The sequence below is a fragment of the Ostrea edulis genome, chromosome 1 (assembly GCF_947568905.1).
Source record: "Ostrea edulis chromosome 1, xbOstEdul1.1, whole genome shotgun sequence".
In the NCBI taxonomy this organism is placed as follows: Eukaryota; Metazoa; Mollusca; class Bivalvia; order Ostreida; family Ostreidae; genus Ostrea; species Ostrea edulis.
The window spans coordinates 67,148,356-67,170,673 of NC_079164.1; the positions used below are offsets into that span (position 1 = coordinate 67,148,356).

The following is a 22,318-nucleotide window of genomic DNA, read 5'->3' on the forward strand; positions in this document are numbered from 1 at the left end:
TCTATAACACACCATCCCCTCCCACTAACGAAACATGAAGGTTGAGTTTTGGAGGGGGGAGGGGGCATTGGAATCACATTATCCATCTGTTTAGTAAATGTCTGTGATTTTCTTTACTTTCATCATATCTAACAATTAACATTCATGTCGATTTAAATAATTCAAAACTGTTTATCATCCTTTTGTTATACATCAAATACCTTAAAATTTGACATCAAGATAATACATGTACTATAAATATACTGTTTCAGGGCTCGAAATTAGCGTGAAATACTCGCAAATTGTGAGTACATTTAGAAAATAGCAAGTAAAAATAGTGGGCACTCGAAAATCTTAGCGAGTGGTGATTTACAAAACATGATGGTATCGTATCTGTTTTATACTGTGATGCGCTATTTGCTTTTCCTTAACTTGCACCCAGAATCATACAAATACTTACATAAACGACCGATTTCAACAACCGTTTCTATCCGGATTTTTCTTTTATGATTTTTTAAGAAACTCGGCATCAAACAAATGCTTTAGAGGTCGGACATCGCGTTATGATGAAAAATATAGACATATGCTACGAGTCTTGTTCACTTAGAGGGGAGATTAAATTGAATTCCAAATTTGAAGTTTTTGTTATTCATTTATCTAAAAAGAAATCGGAGTCTATATTTTATAAAGTCTTCCAGTAGTCAATTTTATCAGAATGCCCTATCTACATTAATTCATTCTCGGGTTGTAGTGATGACACGGGTGCACTTCTCACCGCGTAGACGATTATCAAAAAAGTTCATGACACTCGTGATCGTGTTGCTTATAAACCATGAGTCTGGGATTCGCTTTGAAAAATCACTCGTGACACCCCTGACATGGCGTGAAATAGGAAGACATTGGATTTAGACAGGTCTGCGTTAAACAGGTTGTGGATTAGAGGTACGATGGTTAAGAGACCTAAACATTGCACCATATGACTTGCGTAACTTAGTGCCTTGTCCAAACGATGCCTGTTGACCCACTAAGCTCAGTAATGAGGGGGAAAATAATTGATTTTAAAAAAGCATGAAAATTTTTTTTATTTTAGCTTGTAGGTTTTCATTTTAGCCTGTGGATTTTCATTTCGATCCCTGCTGTTTATTATTTTAAAAAATGCAGAATTCTCAGCTTTTATATAAATTAGGGTTAGTTTGATTTACTTTTTTTCAAATTGGGGTTCTGTTGGGTTCTATGGGGATATTTATGAGGTTTCTATGGTTTTTTGGGGGGTTCAATGGGGTAAAAAGATGCACCCCTACTGATCATTCTGCTCAAGTGATATTACTAGGGTGCATAGAATCACCGAAATTACCAAAGAAATGACTGAAATTACCAATAAAGGGGTCAAAATTACCCCAGTATCTGTTAATCTATATACCATCTAGTCACACATCAAATTTCATGAAGATTGGTAACGATTTGAAGGAATTGTTTCCATAAAACCGATTATTGTGACGTGTGAATCTGAGTTACTTCCCTTTACTGACAGATACTCAGTAAGTGAATTATAAATAGGGCCTAACCAGTAAGTTCCAAATGGCAATATAAAATTCAGGACAAGTATTTTATTTCATTTATTTATTACACTTTATTGTATAAATCAATACCATGAATACAATATATTTAATACATGGGAAATAACTCGTATTTACACTTCACATTAAGCGGTTTAATGACAATAACTCTTTCAAATTGTTATCAATCTTCATGAAATTTGATGTGTGACTAGATGGTATATAGATGAACATACACTAAGGTAATTTCGGCCCCTTTATTGGAAATTTTGGTCATTTCTTCGGTAATTTCGGTGATTTTATGTACCGATGTTACTATATCAAAACACACATACATGTATAGCTTCATCCAGAAAAACAGGTATATCACGACCAAATATTTCTATATGATGCAATAAAAATGTATCCATTGTCAATACAAAATATGTGGAACTGAATCTTCATACAATTGTATCTATGTGGTCAAACTATGAAAATTCTACTTTTTCTTTAACAGTTTAACATTTTGGGCCGGAATCTACCTCATCAATAATTGATACATTGTCGTCTTTAATGCGATAAACTGTTTCACCAAAAACTAATGACATTAATTGTATACCGCATTACTGATCTGTTGAATGTTCATTGCTGTTGACAGTGTTGTGATCAGTAGGCCTATATTGCATCGAGATTTGCAAGTGAGGATGTGCGTACGTATAAAGTGTGTTTGAATATACCATTACGTTTTTTTCTATGAATATATATCAACACAGACTGTACGGGTTATAATCACAGTACCCGGACTCTTGTTTACCTTTCATGCAGTCAACAGATCCACACAAAATCATGACATCAAAACATTATTGACATCTTTCAAAATATTGCGCTTAAAATTTCTTGCGCATGCGCCAACCGGAAGTACTGTAACTTCAATAATTCGTTCGTATAACCACAGGTACCCCGAATTTCTATCAATAAGTCGCTCAATAAAGCCAAAGATTAAAAATCCTACCCCCTCTCTTTATATATAGAGGGGGTAGGATTTTTCATTCTTTGGCTTTATTGAGCGACTTATTGATAGAAATTCAGGTGTCCGTGGTATAACTGTGCTACACGTCGTCATACTATTTTACAAACACGGGTTATTCAATGTTTCACAATGAAACAATAACCCGTGGTTTGCGACGATGCACGTAACCTGACACATTCTGCTTTTGCTTTTTTTAACCTTTTTTTTTTTTAATAAGCCAAATATACGCAACTTCATCCTTAAGATTCTAAGTTTGAAATATTTCACCTTTTAATGTAAATATTATACATGTATTGACATTTCAATACAGAATGTTGAATTTCCTATATAATTTGATATGTTTGCACATCCAGAAACGTTACAAGGACATATATATGCATGTGTCTCTAGTACAGTGGCGGATTTAAGGGGGGTGTAGTCGGCGCCCTCCCATAAAATTTCCAAATTTAAGGTAAATTGTGGTCTTTTGTTTAGAAAAATATAAACGATAAAAGAAGCAATAATTTCTTCCACTCTCGGAGAAATAAATGACAAAATCTTTTTAATTCATTGAATTACTGTTAATTTATTGCGAGAACTTACATTTTATTCCAAAAACCCTTCAAATTTGCGTCATTTTATTAATTTTGAACACCTTATCAAAAATGACAGAAAATAGTCAAAATGACTGCATATGAGACATATTTCAAGCCCTATAAAATCTGTAAAATCCAGGAGCTTCCGGGGGAGGGGCCCTCCACCAGGGCTTCGCCCTGGACCCGCTGGGGGCCTTAAGGCGGCCCCCCTGCCTCAAAAAGTTGCGCCCCCTAACCGCGTGCAATCCTGCTCTAGTACATCTTATGAATGTATGGTACAGGGTATAGATTTGGTCAACTTACTATGGATTTCAAATATAGGTTATATAATTAACAATGTATATTCAGCTATTTTCTGTACTTCTATATTGCTGTCCACTGCATCCATTGGAATAATCCCAATCAAACGTGACAAGAGAACGCCCGAAATTCACAGGTTCATTTTCATGGAATACTATATAATGTCAAGAGGGAGAGGATGGTGTGCACGTACATTGTGGACAAAACTTAACTACCCATATTTTTTTTTTACTTCTTAGTTTCAGTGGATTGTTAAAATTGTCACCACAATAACTCAATCCGCTAAACCGGTAAATACACTATAGTATTCTTTTTTCTTCTTCTTGTCCTTATCAGAATGATTAGAAGATATAAGAAATGTGAGATTTGGAGAGAAATGTGGAATGCTACGTTTTAATCAGTGCAAAATGAACAATAAATGGTATTGATAACATCTTCAATAGCCGCCATTCTGCTGGCGAAGACACCCCCTCCCCCTTATTTTTTTTCAACAAACTCTTATATAGGTTTGATGTTATTTTTGAGAAATTGTTTTGACCAATAGATACATCATTGATTTTGCGATTTATTTTTAAAGACAAGTACTTAAAAGAGGTTCATCGCCAGCTCTCAGACGAACGCTTTTACAAAAAGTGACGGTCTGACCCCCAACCAAACTAAGTGTTCTCTACCAAGATCACCGAAACCCTCCAGCAAATGTACAACAAGGGCGAGATCGGTGACAATGTTTTGGGAGCGCTTTGTCCTATAACAACTGTAGACCAGGACTATTCTATCTACTGCCTAAAATTCACAAAAAAAGACATGCCAGGCCGTCCTATAGTCAGCGCCATCGGACATCCCACGGAGAAAATCTCTGAATTCATTGATTTACATCTCCGTCAACATGTAGATTAATTGATTGATTCAATATTGTTTTACGTCCCTCTCGAGAATATTTCACTCATATGGAGACGTCATCACTGCCGGTGAAGGGCTGCAAAATTTCGACCTATGCTCGGCGCTTATGGCCTTTGAACAGGGAGGGATCTTTATCATGCCACACCTGCTGTGACACGGGACCCCGATTTTTTTGCGGTCTCGTCCGAAGGACCGCCCCGTTTAGTCGCCTCTTACGACAAGCAAGGGGTAGATTTACCGTCATATTTGGAACAATAGGGTAATTAAATGTCCTTCAACCGAATCACTCATTCAGCTTCTTGAACATGTCCTCAAGTTCTATAACTTCATGTTCAATGGTGAACAGTACTTGCAAATTAGTGGCACAGCTATGGGAACAAAAAATGGCGCCATCGTATGCCAACATCTTTATGGGGAGACTGGAACGTAGACTTATAAATTATTCACCAGTTAACCCCTTAGTTAGCTACGTTTCATAGATGATATCGAGATGGCAAACTTTCCATAATTCCATCAAGTTTACTGTGGGAATTTCCACCTCAAATAACACCTTTTTGGATATCATAGCCACATTTAGAAAGGGGGAAATTGAGTTTAATATCCACACTAAATCCAATGACTTTCATTTGTATCTTAGTATGCCCCCCTTCAAAGAAGAGGGGCATATTGGTTTGCACCTGTCGGTCGGTCGGTCGGTAGACCACATGTCCGCTCAATATCTTGAGAACCATTCATTTGATCGTAATGATATTTCATATGTGGGTTGGTTATGAAATGAAGAGGACCCCTTTTGTTTTTCAGGTCAAAAGGTTAAAGGTCAAGGGTCAATCTACTCTGGACATAGGAATATACTGTCCGCTCAATATCTTGAGAACCCTTTGCTTGACAGACATCAAACTTGGTACACTGGTACATCTTAAGGAGTAACTGACCCCTATAGATTTTGAGGTCACATGGTCAAAGGTCAAACTGGACATAGGAATATATTGACCACTCAATGTCTCGAGAATCCTTTGCTTGACAGAAATCAAACTTGGTACACTGGTACATCTTTAGAAGAAGATGACCCCTATTGAATTTGAGGTCACATGGTCAAAGGTCAAACTGGACATAGGAATATACTGTCTGTTCAATATCTTGAGAACCATTTGCTTGACAGACATCAAACTTGGTACACTGGTGCATCATCAGGAGAAGATGACACCTATTGATTTTGAGGTCATGTAGTCAAAGGTCAAGGGTCAAACTGGACTTAGAAATATACTGTCCGTTCAATATCTTGAGAACCCTTTGCTTGACAGATATCAAACTTGGTACACTGGTACATCATCAGAAGATGACATCTATTGATTTTGAGGTCACATAGTCAAAGGTCAAGGGTCGAACTGGACATAGGACTATACTGTCCGCTCAATATCTTGAGAACCCTTAGCTTGACAGACATCAAACTTGGTACACTGGTACATCTTCAGGAGAAGACGACCCCTATTGATTTTCAGATCACATGGTCAAAGGTCAAACTGGACATAGGAATATACTGTACATTCAATATCTTTAGAACCCTTTGCTTGACAGACATCAAACTTGGTACACTGGTACATCTTCAGGAGTTTGATGACCCCTATTGATTTTTAGGTCACATGGTCAATCCACTCTTGACATAGGAAGCTATTGTCTGCTCAATATTTTGAATTGATGATACTACTCTCAATTAAATGATGTGTGTGTATAACCCTTTTCAATTTTGCACCATGGAGGCATATGTGTTTTAAAAACACCTCTTCCTCAATCCAGTTGTCATCCACCCCACACTTTCAAAGGTGTGTCTAAGGGTGTGGCTACGCGCATCTGCTCTACTCCTACCATTTTCCAAGAACAAGGAACAATCCTCAAAACTCATCTCACTAACAGAGGATATGATCCTTGCAAGGTATAGTCCGCGATTAATGAGATGTCACGACAGGGCCGACAGTCCTTCCTCCAGTATAAAGAAAAACCTCAAAATGACAGGGTTCCATTAAGCACTACGTATCATCCCGCCCTCAAGAACATCAACGGTATTCTGAGAAAACACCTGCCCATTCTGTATGCCAACAAACTGGTGTTTTTAAGGAACCACCGATGGCATCCATAAGACGCCCCAGAAACCTGAAGGACATGATAGTAAGGACTAAACTGGATAACCCTTTACCCAATGAAGGTTTCAAAACATGCTCAGACCTCAGATGTCAATTATGCAAATATATAGCTCAGACACTGAGGGTTTTAGCAGTCCTGTCACAGGTCGCCGTTGTAAAATATTGGGAAACGTTTCCTGCAAAACCAATAACTGCATTTATCTCATCAGTTGCGATGTCTGTTAGAAGTAATACGTAAGAGAAGCAACAGACCTTCGCAGACGGGTTAACAACCACCGGTCCTCTATCAGAACCAATAAAAATTTGCCAGTAGCTACACATTTCAATGTCAATAACCACCGATGGGAGGACATGACAGTAGTGGTTATTGATCATGACCCAAGTGGTCAGATACAGAAAGAAAGCAGAAGGAAAAATTCTGGATGCACAGATTGAAGTCATTTGAACCGCATGGTATCAACAAACCTACTGACCTCACCAGGATGAATACGGGTTAAACCCTTACCAGATTTAAAGCTTCATCTAGACCTACTCGTCTGATCATGCATGTCCCTAACAGTGGTACTATGACCATTTAAAACATTTTTTTTAATTCTCTGTTTACAGAATCACACACACACATATATGTATGACCTTCAAGACCGATTGCTTATATGTAAACCCATTTATCAGTTTCCTTGATTCTATGGTGTGGTTTTTTTTTTTTACACGTCTACCCTAGACATGATCAGTACGGGAATGTCTGATTCGATTTCCTAGGCTGCTTATTTTTTTTTTATTTTTTTTTTTTAGTTGGTCCACATTATTTATTTAATCCCGTGGGGATCCCGGTTAGAATAGGTCCTCAGTACCCCCTTGCTTGTCGTAAGAGGCGACTAATTGGGGCGGTTCTTCGGATGAGACCGCAAAAACCGAGGCTCCGTGTCACAGCAGGTGTGGCACGATAAAGAGCCCTCCCTGCTCAATGGCCATAAGCGCCGAGCATAGGCCTAAATTTTGCAGCCCTTCACCGGAGTGAAATATTCTCGAGAGGGACGTAAAACAATATTCAATCAATCAATCATTTATTTAAACTTGTTCTTTTTTTAAATGTTTGTTTATTTCTTATTATATACTTTATTTTTATAGTGTTCATTTATATACATATATTATTTTTATTATTAGTTTTTTTTTACTACTTATAAATTATTTGACGATGGTGTAGATTTATAGTGCAGACTGCCCAGTAGGGGCCCTGCAACACTAGGTTTGTTGCGGCGAGGCGACGATGGTGGTCGACCCTCGGATCCCCTGGAAACGGGGACGGGTCTTCATGAAGATCCGGGGATGGTTAGGTCCTCCAGAAGGTGGTGGATGGGTCCATCTCCTCTTCCTAGAGTCGATCGCCCACGGATCCCAACAGTATAGTCGGGGAAGGGCTTCTTGAAGATAACTTGCTATTCTTCATCTGTGGTCGAACGACCCTCGGATCTCCCTCAGTAAAATCGGGGAGACGGTCTTCTTGAAGGTTGTGTTGAGGACGCAGCAAAGGAGGTACGGAGGGAGCACCCCATCGGATCCAGTGCAGAAACCCACCAGCTCTGTGCTCGAGTTTGTCTAAATAATTTAGATAGTCGCCTACATTTCCTTAGTTACTGGCCGAAAGCAGAAGGATAGCTGTGTGTGTGTGCAAATGTATTTATGGCCGAAAGTGTTTAACATGGAGTTGACCAAGCTCGCACGTCCATGACTTTATGAGAAAGCCATAGAAGACGCGTTAGACCACTGTCTTTAATAGATAGTTGGCCTCTAGTACCGATGCGTTATTGTATAAAGATTTACTTGATAAATTTAAGTGTATGTGTGTCTAATTTAAACTATAATACAGAGAGCTTTATACCCTATTAAGGAGCATACGCTTATTGATAATACAGGGAATAGGATTCTGAATCCTATATTTAATCCAGGATATGCCTGGATATATTAAGATCAATTAATAATAGACCTAAATGGGAAGTTTAATATTAAGGACTTAAGATTTAGTGTTTGAGTGTTGGTTGTAATTTGTGTTATTTTAAGGAAAGACATGCATGTTAGTATTTTTATTTTTTTTATTATTATTATTTTATTATTATCATTATTTTTTAATACATATTTTTTATAACACTATATAAAAATAATTAGTTGAGAAGGGTATGCTATTTGGGTGAAGGTATGAGCGTAAACTGCCATGGGTAAGTGATATGTTTGGTGTATAAATTTTAATGGCGGTGGGCATGTGTTATAGCCGGGAAAATACAGTTAGCAGAAGTGACTGATACCTGCAGTAGCACTTAAAGGTTAAAATGTATAACTGTCAGCCACTCCTGTCATCAGAGGTGTTACTTCAGGAGTGTCAGACAGTTGAGGGTGTAAATAAATGATGTTGGGATGGGCGTGTATTGAGTATGGATGGATGTGACGCAGCGTATCTATGAGGCATTTAACACCGGCCCAGGGTTAAGCCCCGACCACTGCCAGCAGACGAATTCTGACCTGACATAGTGCCAACGCCACACAGACCGCTACGGTGAAAGAGGATGGTGAGAGTGAGAGAAGATGCAACCAAAAGCAAATGGTCGAATCCTACCCCAACTGGGGCATCTCTACAATAAGATACGGAGTTCAAGCCAAGAGCAATTAGTCACACTTAGATATATTTAGTATATCCTGTGGATGTGATAAAGTTTGATATTGCTGGTACGATGGTGTTAATATTGCAGGTGGATATGGTTAGCAGAGTGTGAAGGTCAAAGGTAGAGACTCCTGCTGCGTGTAGTGTTTGTATGAGGTTTGTTCTGTAGTGGTTGTGAAGTGGACAGTGTAAAAGATAATGGGCGATTGTTTCTGGGATCTGGCAGTGTGTACATTTGTTGTTTGTGTGCCTGGTGTACTGACCTAAATCGCCCAATAAATTGGTTTTTCCCACCCTCAAGCGTGTAATGAATTTGTCGTAGTGAATGTTAGAGTGATATTTGAGAGGTTTTGAGCATGGGTTGGATTTGATTTTAGCTATGAGTTTAGTGTTTGAGTTTAGCTGTTGTTAGTAGATGCCGATTATAGTGCGATGTATGGAGCTGTAAATTTCTCTGACCCCTAGTGATATGTCATATGTAACCTTGTTATGACCTAGTGCTTGTTTGCAGTGTTGTCGACAGTCTCGTTTCCTTGAATGCCGACATGTGTTAATTGTATTGTGTGGAATGATGCAAGAGGGTGAGGATGGTGTTGAGAAGAGCTGGCTTACTAGTTTGAAATGTTTGTAGTGCACTAAGGGAGTCACTGAGAATTCCTGTTCTCCGATATCCCTTATTGTGAATGTGTTTTGAGTGCAGCAATTAGAGCAACCATCTCCGTCGAGTAGACAGAGATGTTGTCCATGCATCTATACCCCTCCTCTAAGGGACCACTGGGGTCATAGATGGCTGGTGCACCCGTTTTGTCTGTGGTGGGTTCTTTGCTTTCATCAGTGTAGATTTTTTGGAACCCTTGGTAGTCTATGTGTTGCAGTGCAATTGCTTTGATTTGTAATGGGTTACTGTGCTTTTTGGTGATTGCACTGCCGATATTGGTGCAAACTGTAGGAGGAGGAAAAGTCCATGGAGCCATTGACAGCAATTGTTTGGTTGGTGGCTCAGGTAGCCCATAAGTGTTTGTATATTTCCATATTTGGTAGCCAAATGGTCCATTTCTCCTATCCTCTCCCCACATTTCACTGGATTTGGTGTCAGTGTATGCGTATGTATGTGGTGCTTGCAATAATGTATTTGTAGGATTTGTTTTGTCAGAGGAGACCCTAACCCAGTACCTTAGAGAAAGTTGGTGTCTGCGTAAGTTAAGTGGTAGTTCTCCCGATTCCAGTAGGACTGTGCTTTTGTCTGTTTTGTGGTGAGCTCTAAGTGCAATTCGGAGTGCCGACGCTTGGATCCTGTCCAGACTTTGAAGATAGGTCTTGCAACCTGAGTTGTAAGCCTGGCAACCATAGTCAAATGTTGATCTAAGAACAGATTTGTATAGCAATTAGAAGAGCTTGTTTGTCAGCACCGAAATTTGTGCCTGAAACAGAACGATTGAGTATTTTGCAGCATTTAATTTTGAGTTTTCCGACGTGAGCTTTGAATGTCATATGTTCGTCGAAGATGACTCCCCTGTAAATTATTCTTAATGCATAGTTAAAATAGAATCTCTCTAGGTACGAGTTAACTTTACTATTTATCAACGTAATATGGTTAACTCGTTCCTCCTGGGATTTTACTACTTGTACATTGTGGATCAGCTCTTTGGACGAATAGGACATGTCCTAATTCGTTCCGCCTTTTAACATTGATTGGCAAGCCTAAAAACAAAACAAAAAACCCATATAGTCTGCGGTGTAAATAGTGTAGTTAGGGTGTGTGTATTTATATGTAGTTTTTGTTTTGTTATTATTATCTGTTAATATTGGCCACATTGTGTAATTCTTTTCGTTTGTCCTGAAGAAGGGACAGGTCGTCCCAAAAATTTGACAATCTGGTTGTCCGTGTTGTTGGTCATTTTTGGTGCTTTGTATGGTTGGTTTTTTTTTTATCATGACCTTGTATCCACGTTGTGGATCCGACACTTTTAGGTATTGTTGGAACTTAGTGCTTCCGAAAACGTTTGTATGAATTTCTGTAGTATATGACAGATTCAAGTATATTATCGGAATATACTATCTGGCCTGGCAACTTTATGAATATCGGAAACATATAGTGGGCACTGCTGTTTTGAGAATCGAACGCCTAATAATGTCGGACAAAGACAGCTTCAAGTATATTATTGGAATACATCAGCCTGCAATGTATATAACGGAAACTCTTGATGAAAGTTAGTGAGCATCCGACCAATACAAGTAACTGAAAATATCAGCCTGCAATGCATATAACGGAAGCTCATTGAAAGGAATCATATTTTGGTGTGACTTTGCAATCACCGTATATACTCCACTACAAATCGATCCGACTATAAGTCTGTTGTATTTTGTAAGGTAATTTAGGAAGAATTTGCCATTGCCCCAAGTATATATAAGTCGGTACAATTTTTTTTGTCAGAATTTGTCGACAATTTCAAATCAAAGCTCTATTGTTTTACCTCTGTTTCAAATTCTGTTTTAAGAAAGGACGACAGTATTCGATTTTTGTTCATAAATGATACATAATATGAGAAGACTTTTGTGAACTATAATCATGATAGTCATCGTAGTTTGTAAAATAAATACAAGTTTTTTATAATTCGATTGTAAGTCGGACCTAGAGATTAAGACCAAAATTTCTCAAAATACGACTTATAGGCGAGTATATACGGTATATGAATATCAGCTACAAATAGAGGGCACTGCAGTTCTGAAGAAGGGAAAATACTTGCATGATAAAGACGTCCGGTAGACGCATCACTGTGCAGGAGGACCGTAGATGTTGGCACATCCCTGTAGGAGCTGGTTGCCGTGATCTCCCTGTCACAGTACTGGTGCCATAAATTAAAGACACGCCCCTCTACTTGACGGGTCCTCTTCCGTTGGTACCGCTGCATCTTGCCTTCGGACACCATCTTCACCTGAAAGCTAATGTCCGTTCCTTCAAGATACAGCATGGATACAAGGTGGTAAAATGGAACGGGCCCCCTGCTTGCCACACTGGTGTTCAGTCGGTTGTGCCACCCCTCCACGTCCGGATGGCTGTCATAAAGACACTACAGTGATGGATCTCAAATATGGGACTACGAATCCATGTTCTGTATATGTAATCCATAACTGGAGCCAATAATTCTGGAGCACGGCCATCCAGATGGCGGAACGCGTCTTCGATGTGCTCTGGCGGGAGGAATGGCAAGGCAAGGAGTTGTCTGACAAATTTGAAGACCTTGTCCTTCTGGTTGTAAGCTGTCTGTAAAAGTATTATACATAAATGTGTATTATACACAAAAATATTATACATACTTACAATATATATACTTTATAATATACGTCTTTGTTAACTATACTTTATAAAAAAAAAAAAAAAAAAAAAAAGGTTACCTGCAGTCCATGCTCTTGGACCTTCCTGAACACGGCTTGTGTCCAGTGAAATGCACAGCCCTGGATTGGCCTGCCACAGTGCGGCTTCAAAGTCGGCTACAAAGTCTTCCAGAGAGATGCGCTCTGGTAAACTTCTATGAACCTCAAGACCTGAAAGATACACAATGCACAAGTCAAAATAGCTGCTCAAGTAGTTATCAGAACGACAACTGACAATGTGTAAAATACATTGAATATGAATACTCAAGATTGTTTCATTAACAGGTATGATATCACACCTGGTAATAATCCTCTTTTCTCTTTCCCGACATGATAACAAACACCAAGGGAATCTGCTTCATTCTGTCTCCAGATTTAACAAATCCATGGATGGAAAACAGCTGCTTCCATGGATTGTTAACGCAGCGGAATGTACCGTCCATATACCAGGTCTTTGCTCTTGATAGGAGACGAAGCTGCCTGTCCGTGTAGAATATGAGGTGGCGTTTGTTATCCACCTCTAAATACCTGCGCAAAAACCCTGGTCCAACTGCCAAACAATTCTAAATGGTTAGTCATAAATTCTTTCGAACGATTAACATGTTAATTGAACGAAATTTACAGTTTTCTTGCATCAAGTCATATATATCCATATGAACAATTAAAAACAATTACAGTAAACAAAAAGTTTAATTCGCGAATGTTGAACAAAATCATATTGATTTAACGTCTACTCATAGTATTCATGATTTCATCAATAGCATATAATAAGTACCATTTAATGACTATAAAAAGTATCGACCGAGTTTAAACTCGAGTGATATGACATGCGGATATCTTGTATTTTATTTAAATTGAATTCATACTTCATCTTGTAGGTGAGATGGGTCTTGCGGCCGATCCAGTTGACGGATACGGTAGGCCGTTCGAACGAGATATCCTGGGTTCGATCTGCTGCCAGGTGGAGCTTCTGGATCCGAATGAGTTCTGATAGCAGCGTTTACAATGGATGACGAGGGTTGGCCAAAGACGGTTTCTTTAGCCTTTTGCCTGACCTAAAGTAATAAAAATAATATCGTTATTGTGTGTACAGATTTTGAAATACAAACGAAAAAATATATTTTTAAAATTATTTTTAAACATATTTCATTGAAATAAATCAATAAGGATAGGGAAACAGGGAGAGTCTATATATATATATCCCTCTCCCAAATACAAAGGTCATGTACAAAAACAATACATGTATGTGATCGGACTGGATCGAAAATGAAAAAAAAATGAAATAAAATATATTTGAATTGTGTACACGTTGGCCAACAATACATGCAAAATATACCTCAGGTTGGATCTTTACTGCTATGTGTGATCCCTGATTTTCAGGGTGAATATGCTGTTTCTTCCCTGGCTTATACGTCTCGCCGTCCTGAATTACGGTGGCAGGGCAGTTGACTGTCTTGGACCTTTTTGCGCACCGCCACAAGATATGGTCATTCTTTTCGCTCTAAACATAAAATATTAATTAACGTGACCGAATGATATTGATTGGGGAGATTTGAAAAAAAAATGTTTTTAAATCGTAAATAGATTTAATTAAATATAGGTAATATATTGCCTTTAAATAATCTCTTGTTGTTTTAAACAAAAACTGGACCAATCTTGTTAAAATTATTTTTGAGTCGTTATAAAGTTTTCATGCATCAGCATCCATGTGATTAAAGAGAAAATCTTTTTACAGTAAAATTGTTTTACATGTTCAGCGTTTTAGGGTAATTCTATGACAATAATAATTGATTTCTCAGAAGTAGTATGCAATGTTTACCTTCACCGTGTAGCTAAAACCGGTGCTGTCGACAAGCTTCCGTTTTCTACGCTCGGTGCCAGAGTCCACAGTTGTGTACTCAACAGTTTTGCCTACGGTGTCGTCGATGGGGATTGTTTCGTTGTGGAGGGACTCATCATGCATAGAACGTTCTACAACTGGCTCTGGCACGGCAAAAGAACGATCGATGACAATATCCTAGAAAAACAATATTCATATGAAACACATACTTCAAATTAAGAAATACTCAAGAAATATCACCTCACATTTAGTGTTGGACAATTAAGAGTTACTATTTCCATGACATAACAAAATATAACGATAAAATGTTTACATACTGTTGATGCCAAAGACACATGGAATGTGGCTTCAACTGAATTGTCATAATCGATGCTGTCATCTTGAGCTGTCGGCGGAGAAGCTGGTTGAGCGGCTGGTGGAACTGTCGGCGGTGAGGGTGGTGGAACTGGCGGCGGGAGATGTTGTTGGAACTGGCAGCGGAGAGGCTGGTGGTATTGGCGGCAGGAGGTGCTGGATGACATCCTTGACATGTCCACTCAAATGTTTCCTGGCTTTTTACTAATTTTCTATATTGGGGTCTAGTAATGCCTGGTAATTTAGAATGAATCATCATAATTTGACATTTAACAATTTGATTTATTTATTTGCATTTATTTTATATGTATATTATCATCATTTATTTTTTGTATAAACTCTTATTTAGTAAATGGTTATCATACCAGTGTTACATGTTCGGTGTTGCCACTTGTTACATTTATCACACTGAAGAGCTTCCTGTCGTGGGCGAACGAATTGATTGCACAGTATGCAGTTGTCTGTACGGAAAAAAAATGTTCTTGTGTGATTACCAACAATAACATATTGACTGTTTTTGTATTTGGAATGATGGTGATCTACATACTAGAAGTGTTCCAATAATTATGTATATCAAGAAATATACATGTAATTATGAAAAACCTTCTACTTTTAAAGTTTAACAGAAAATATCACAGAGTTATTCAAATTAAGAGAATGTTTGTAAATATATTGAAGATGAAGCTCACTTTTTGTTGGTATGGCCATTTTATAATATGTATATAAAGAAATACAATTATGAATAACCTTCTACTTTTAAATTTTAACAGAAAATATCACAGAGTTATTCAAATTCTTTTTTAATGTATTTAATTACATTCAATTACTTGTAATTGAAAACAATTACAAATACAATCAATTAATAAAAAATAATTAACCCTGTTCTTTTCTACTCTTGATTTTAATAGGACTGTAATACATAACATACATTGTATATCCTTCATCATTCCATATTTAGTTCATTTTCAATCCAATCAATTTTTCTTCTTTTTTTTTCATCTTTATACCCACTTTATAAAGCGAATTTGCAATTTCTGTCTCTTTACCACTACTTAATTTTGACAGTAAGATATCTTGCGTGTTTTAATTTGAATTTCCAATGAGTATGGACCTAATTCACCATATATCATGAAATATTGCGTTGACTTTGAAATGTAATAAAAGCTTGTACTCATTCTATAATTGCATGATTTCTAATTTAAAACACATTCCTTGATATTCGTATAATTTAAGGCTTTCTTTTCGAAATAATTTTGTGGCCCTTAAAAGGGCCTTTGTTATTCTGTATCTTGTAATTTTTATTTACATCGGAGGGCTTTCTTTATCGTCGATAAATAGTGCTGCAGGCCGCTCTGATTCAGATGTATCTTGTCAGCACCATACTGCCGTGTATACTCGAGCCTGAATTTCACGTAGTCTTCTTTGAAGTAACGTTGTAGGGCTCTGTTTATGACTTTCGCCTTCTTCTGGAATAGAAAACTGGATAGACCAGGACTCTTTGGTGACTCGCCTCTTGGAATTATGCTTCCTACCAACACTCGCTCGACACCAGACGCATACAACTGTTCAACCAAATCAATAATTGGTTTAAGGACGCCTTCTTTTCGGGATGAGGCAGTGATGTTGTTGCCGCCAACATGCAGAAAGACTGTAGCAGGGCAATACTCAATTAAATCATTCCACACGTCTTTGGGAACTCTTGGGGCACGCATCCCACCTTTGTAGAAATAAGCCAATGGTCCTGGCAGACCGTCTCTTGCCGTGTCAAATTCATAGCATCATCTCACATAGGAAGACCCAAGTACTGCATACCTCTGTCTTGTTGTCATGATTGATACATTCTTCTTTAGGCAGATACATATATATAGGACACGAAATTAAAATAATCCCATGTCTCCTAATTATTTTCTCGTAATTATCACCTTGCGATACTCTATTACTACTTCCAAGTTGTTTTAACAAAGTCATTCCTTAATTGCTTAATCTTATATTACCTGTCTCATAAAATTTTATTTCTAATTATCACCCCTAAAGAACAATAGTGGCAAGTACCCAACAAATCTCATAATTCGTCTTTCTTTTATTCATATAAAAACAGCTTTAAAACAAACCAAAACAAGTGCCGAATTCACTATGTGCCGAGTTAACCAAGTTCCGAATTAACCTATTTTTCAAGTGACGTGAGCCCTATGCCTTGATCAGGTAAATGGAGTTATCCGCAGTCAAAATCAGTGTGCCAAGAACGGCCTAACAATCGGTATGAAACACGTCAGACAGCATTTAACCCAATGATAGGTTGTACTGGCAAACTAATCGTTATAACGACCATATAATTTGCGAAATGCTGACAATGATGTAATGACAGCTTCACTTCCGAAAAACGATCGTGAGTTCAAGTCTCGCTCCTAAGACGTTAATATAAGTATGCTCCTTCACCAAACGCTTGGCATTTACAAGTGAGAATCACGGGTCTTTCGGATATGACCTTAAAACGGAGACCCCCGTGTCGCGGTAGGCGTTGGCACGATAAAGAACCCTCACTGCTACGGCCCTGAGCGCTAAGCATAGGTCCAAATTTGTGGTACTTCACCTACTGCTGGTGACGTCTCAATATGAGTGAAAAATTCTCGACGAGACGTAAAACAAAAATCAATCACTTTTGACATTTAATCTAGTTTCTCTTTATGCTGAGTTCTTGCATGACAATTTATTGAAATGGGTTTATTCCTTGTGTTGACTTATCCGTGACTTTTACTTGTACAAATTGTTTTTCTTCTCTCTTGACTTTTATTGAGAAGTCGTTCTAGGAATTTTCACACGCGAAGAGATATTTAGTTGTCGTACGATGTGTTTTGTAACACCAATTGACCTACTCAGACAGGTCGAACGGGAATTATTCGTGAAAGCTGGACGTAAGGTCATCAGACATCCACACAGTGTGTGTTGGGCGGTTAAGTCTTGTAAGCTCAGCAATCTCACATTAACTGTAACAGTTACTGATGAACCATGCGATAATGTCCCAATCCCAACGTTGATGCAACACCATGCAAAGAAATTCGACATTCCAATTTGTCGAAATGTTTCTGACTTGCATGAAATTCACACAGTTGACATAAAGCCTGGAACTATCTCACTGTGTACTTTAAACTGAGATTTACAAGAAATAAATCAGTCCATTATATTCAGGCAAATAGCATCAATCTCGTGGTGCTAACTGAAACAGGGTTAGGATGTGATACAGATAATTCTGTTTTGTCTGAACTTACACCAGATGGATATGATGTCATTCGCAAACCAAGACTAGAATGTATGGGGCAGGGGTCTGGCAATCGTCCACACATAACAGATTAGTGTGAGACCTGTGAACAAAGATGCCAAGTTCACACTTATTGAACATTTAGAGTGTTCTGTTGGTATGGGGGGAAAAAAACAACCTCTGCTCGTCTTTGTGTCATATATCGCCCAACCCCATAAAGATCAAACAATCTCTGGAAATTAGCGTTCTCTCTAGAATGGACCAACTACCTAGACAGCCTCGTAGTAATTCCTGATGAATTAATCACCGGTGATCTCAGTTTCCATCTTGATGATCCTATTGACAAAGAAACCAGAAAATTTATAGAGCTTCTAAAGAAGTATGGTTTATTGTAGCATGTTTCCGATGCAATACATTTTCATGGGTATACTTTAGATGTGCTAACAACCAGAGATGATAGCCCAACCTTGCATGGAACGCCGTTAGTGGCAGATGCAGGTATATATGACATCGCTGGAAATATAACTGGGGATCACCTTGCAATTCGATCGTTCTTTGCTGCATCTCACCAAACCTCCTGGGGAGAGGAAGACCGTGATTTTCCGTAAATTATCTGACATTGACATCAGCAAATTCAAAAACGCTTTGAAAGTTTTATCGACGAAGAAACACCCGCTGAAAAACTAATTATTATGCCCTATAACGCGGTCCTCCAAGCCACCATTGATAGTCATGCGCCTCGACAATCTAAGGAGATCACGTTACAACCAAACACCCCCTGGTTTACGAACAATTTTTATTCAGCCTAAAGAGGTCGGAGGGCTGAACGGATGATGAAACCTACAAAACTGTCTGTCCACAAAGAAAAGGTCAAGGAGAAGTGTGTGTAGGTCACAAACTCTAGCTACTTTGCAAAACACAATGCTATACTCTAACATAATTCAGGAATTAGGCAGCGACTCAAAACAACTATTCAAGTTTACTTTACTAACAATCTCATGGGAAATATGAATGTGTCAGTTTTGCCCGTGCACAACAACAAAATCGATTTTGCATCCAAATTCAGTAAATACTTTATTGGAAAAATTCAGAATATTAGAGATAGTCTATGTAATTCGAGCATGTTCCCTTATGTAGTAGTTACCCCATATGATATTGTTGGTTATGTGCAGATACCCGATGGGTGTGGCCATAATGACACGAGGGAGCGTAGCTCCCGGGTGTCATTATGACCACGCCCATCGGGTATCTGCACATAATCAACAATATTATATGGGGTAAGTGACTTGTACCATAGTTTACTATCATTCGTTATATTTTATTATAGCTTTCGGAAGCGCGGTCGCCTGTTTACAGTATGATGTCGATTGTTATGTATTTAAATTACACTTTGTACACCATATATTTCTATCATAATGACTTTCTATCACCGAAAAATGTATGTTCATTAATTGTTTTTAAAAAGCCGTTTTTAAAGTGCATATAAATGTTTGGACTGTTGGATTTGATATTTTTATTTAACATTTACGCATTCTCCGACTTTTAGTACCGGCATTGGCTTTAAGAATTGAAATTTAAAAATTCAAATAAAATTCTTGGAACCCATATTCATGCATTTTTCTGTTTAAAAATTTTGCAATATATTCAACTGATGATGGTGGTTACTCTTTTGAAAATCCTATTTGATATCCTTCATTCTAATACATATTTTGACCAAATTGGATGGAAAAAACTTTTACATGTATATACAATAGATTAAAAAAAAAATGGTGAAACATAAGAGAGAAAAAATTAAGAATTGTAAGATGCGAAACCATAAAAGAAACACAAGTCTGATTCACTCTGTCCGCTAAACAAGTTTATCTCTCAAACGCATTCTTATCACGTGACTGGGTCTTTTATAAAACTCTTTATAAATGCTACCCGTATTTCTACGTACACGTGTTTCTCGACTTGAGGAGAATGTGGAAATAGAAAGTCTTTGGGACGAGACCATTGACGATATTACCTTGTATCAAGGTTTAAGTGAGATTCAGTGCGAATATCTATAATGTATTTGGAGAACTTAGTCCGAGTCAGTTATCCGTGTTTGATATGTGCAATTTTGATCTGGAGGAACGTCATACAATGGACAGTGATGTTGTGTTTTTTTTCTTTTGAGAATGTGGGCGGGGTTTGAAGAAAAGTGTGGGTTATGTACAGATAACCCACACTTTTAACAAAAGAAAGCACGCAAAACTATGGTACAAAGGGAAGATGTTCTTCGAGCTTACATCAAGTTTTCCTTTGGCAGTGTTTGAGCCAGTTTCGCTTTCTGAGGTACGTGATATTATCGGTGGTGCACCAACAAAGTCCTGTGAATTAAACCCAAACCCATGAAAGTTTTGCATGGGTGACTGTCTCCATATGAGTGGAAAATTCTCGAGCTGAACGTTCAACAATATACAGTCAACCACGCTAAAGGGTTACGAAAATGGTACATTGTATATGATTGTAATTAACTGCCATAACGTATTCAATTGCCTAAAACCTCTATAATACGTACGGTAGTGCCACTAAATATACAATATGTACCTGTAAGATATGCGTAATTCATAATTGTTAGAGTTAAAACCATGAAATGACATTGATACGATACCAGATGTGTATTAAAACTTAGTGAAGAAGCAGTGTGTGAATAGGGGAGGTGGTACACCGCGGTTGGAAATTAACCCCCTTGATTGAAATCTTTTATAGAAAGGTACTTTTTCTGCCTTTATTTTTTATAGAAAGGTACTTTTTCCGCCTTTATTATTTTTGTATCTGCCACTGATTGAATATTGTTTAACGTCCCTCTCGAGAATATTTCACTCATATCGAGACGTAACCACTGCCGGTGAAGGGCTGCAAAAATTTCGGCCTATGCTCGGCACTTATGGTCTTTGAGCTGGGAGGGATCTTTTTCGTGCCACACCTGCCGTGACATGGGACCTCGGTTTTTGCGGTCTCATCAGAAGGACCACCCCAAGTCGCCTTCTACGACAAGCAAGGGGTACTGAGGACCTATTATAATTTCTAACCCGGATCCCCACGGGTTATGTCAAAATGTGTTCTAATAGTGTTATGAGCTGTCAAGTTGCCGATCGAAATGTATCTTTTGAGTAGACCAAGATTACATTTATCTGTTAACAGAGTACCGACAAAGAATTTGAGCAAATATTCCCATTGACTGATTTTTCTTTCTTTCTCCATTTCACCTTTTCAAACCGCCGCGGTGGTCTAGAGGTTAGAGCGTTCACCCCGCATGCGGAGGATTCGAATCCTGGCCGCGACAGACCCAAGTCGTTAAAATAGGGACAGTTCGATCGGCAACAGGTGTGAATGTCACGGGTCCTCGGAGATGACCTTAAAACCGGATGCACGCTAAAAAATAAAAAAAAAGAACTCACTGCTCTATGACCGTAAGCGCCGAGCAAAGGCGAAGCCGTTCACCGGTCTTGGTGACGTCTCCATATGAGTGAAAAATTAGCGAGACAGACTTTAAACAAGATACAATCAATCAATTAATCCACCCGTTCAACAATTTTATTGTACATTTCCAAAACTTAAGTGTTTGTAAAACTGGAATAAATTGATGGATATTTGTGAAATAATTGTAAATTGACCACTACATTAAAACCATATACTCGACCATGTTCTACGAGTTTGATGGTTTGTAACGTAAAAAACAAACGATAGCTAAGAAAGCTTTGCAAATATTTCAGATGATTATAAAATTCATTGATATAAAATAATTATCAAAATCGTTCTGATTGTATTTGTGGATGATAACCGAGAAAACGTAAAATTAATCATAACCCCACCCCCCAATTTACTTTTCGAATACATGAAGTTTACGACTTGTGTGTAATACAGTCAATTATTCTTTTTCTGGCTTTTATTTACGGTCAATGTTACCACAATGACATGTCATAGATAAATTTAAACCCACAGTCCACATTTCAATACAATTTACGCATTCCTGAAACAAAATTAGAAAGCGACAAAGTGTTACAAAATACAACAATTTCTAAATAAAATCATATTTCATTATGTTGCGAGAATACATTCGTTATTTTTTTTATTTGTCTATTTAGGAATAGGCAAATATACAAGAAAATATCACAGAGAGACATACATTTCAAACAAGAGATCTTGTAAAAATACATGGGGGAGGTTGGGTGTTAAAATGAAAAACTTTTGTATTGTTGGAAGAGTTGACCTAGTGTTTTTACCTAAAAGTGCCTTAACCTTTCTCCAGACTGTTGTTGTGTTTGTACATAAGTGTAGTGCTGAAATAAAGTTTTGCGAATTAGTTTGTTGTTCCTGGAAGATAACATGTTTTGTGTGTTTACATGCTCTGCT

General features: G+C 38.0%; 1 protein-coding gene and 1 pseudogene across 3 annotated transcripts in view; both read right to left on the reverse strand.

The window, feature by feature from the left end:
• LOC125646516 (condensin complex subunit 1-like) overlaps positions 1-2,455 on the reverse strand; it is a 41,296-nt gene extending 38,841 nt beyond the window's left edge. For all 3 annotated transcript variants that reach the window (XM_048872852.2, XM_048872866.2, XM_048872861.2), the window contains exon 1: positions 2,329-2,455. The gene's annotated coding sequence lies outside the window, so the exon portion shown is untranslated. The remainder of the gene's footprint in view (positions 1-2,328) is intronic.
• Positions 2,456-11,799: 9,344 nt separating this feature from the next.
• On the reverse strand, positions 11,800-13,149 carry LOC125646570 (uncharacterized; annotated as a pseudogene).
• Between the last annotated feature and the right edge of the window lie 9,169 nt (positions 13,150-22,318).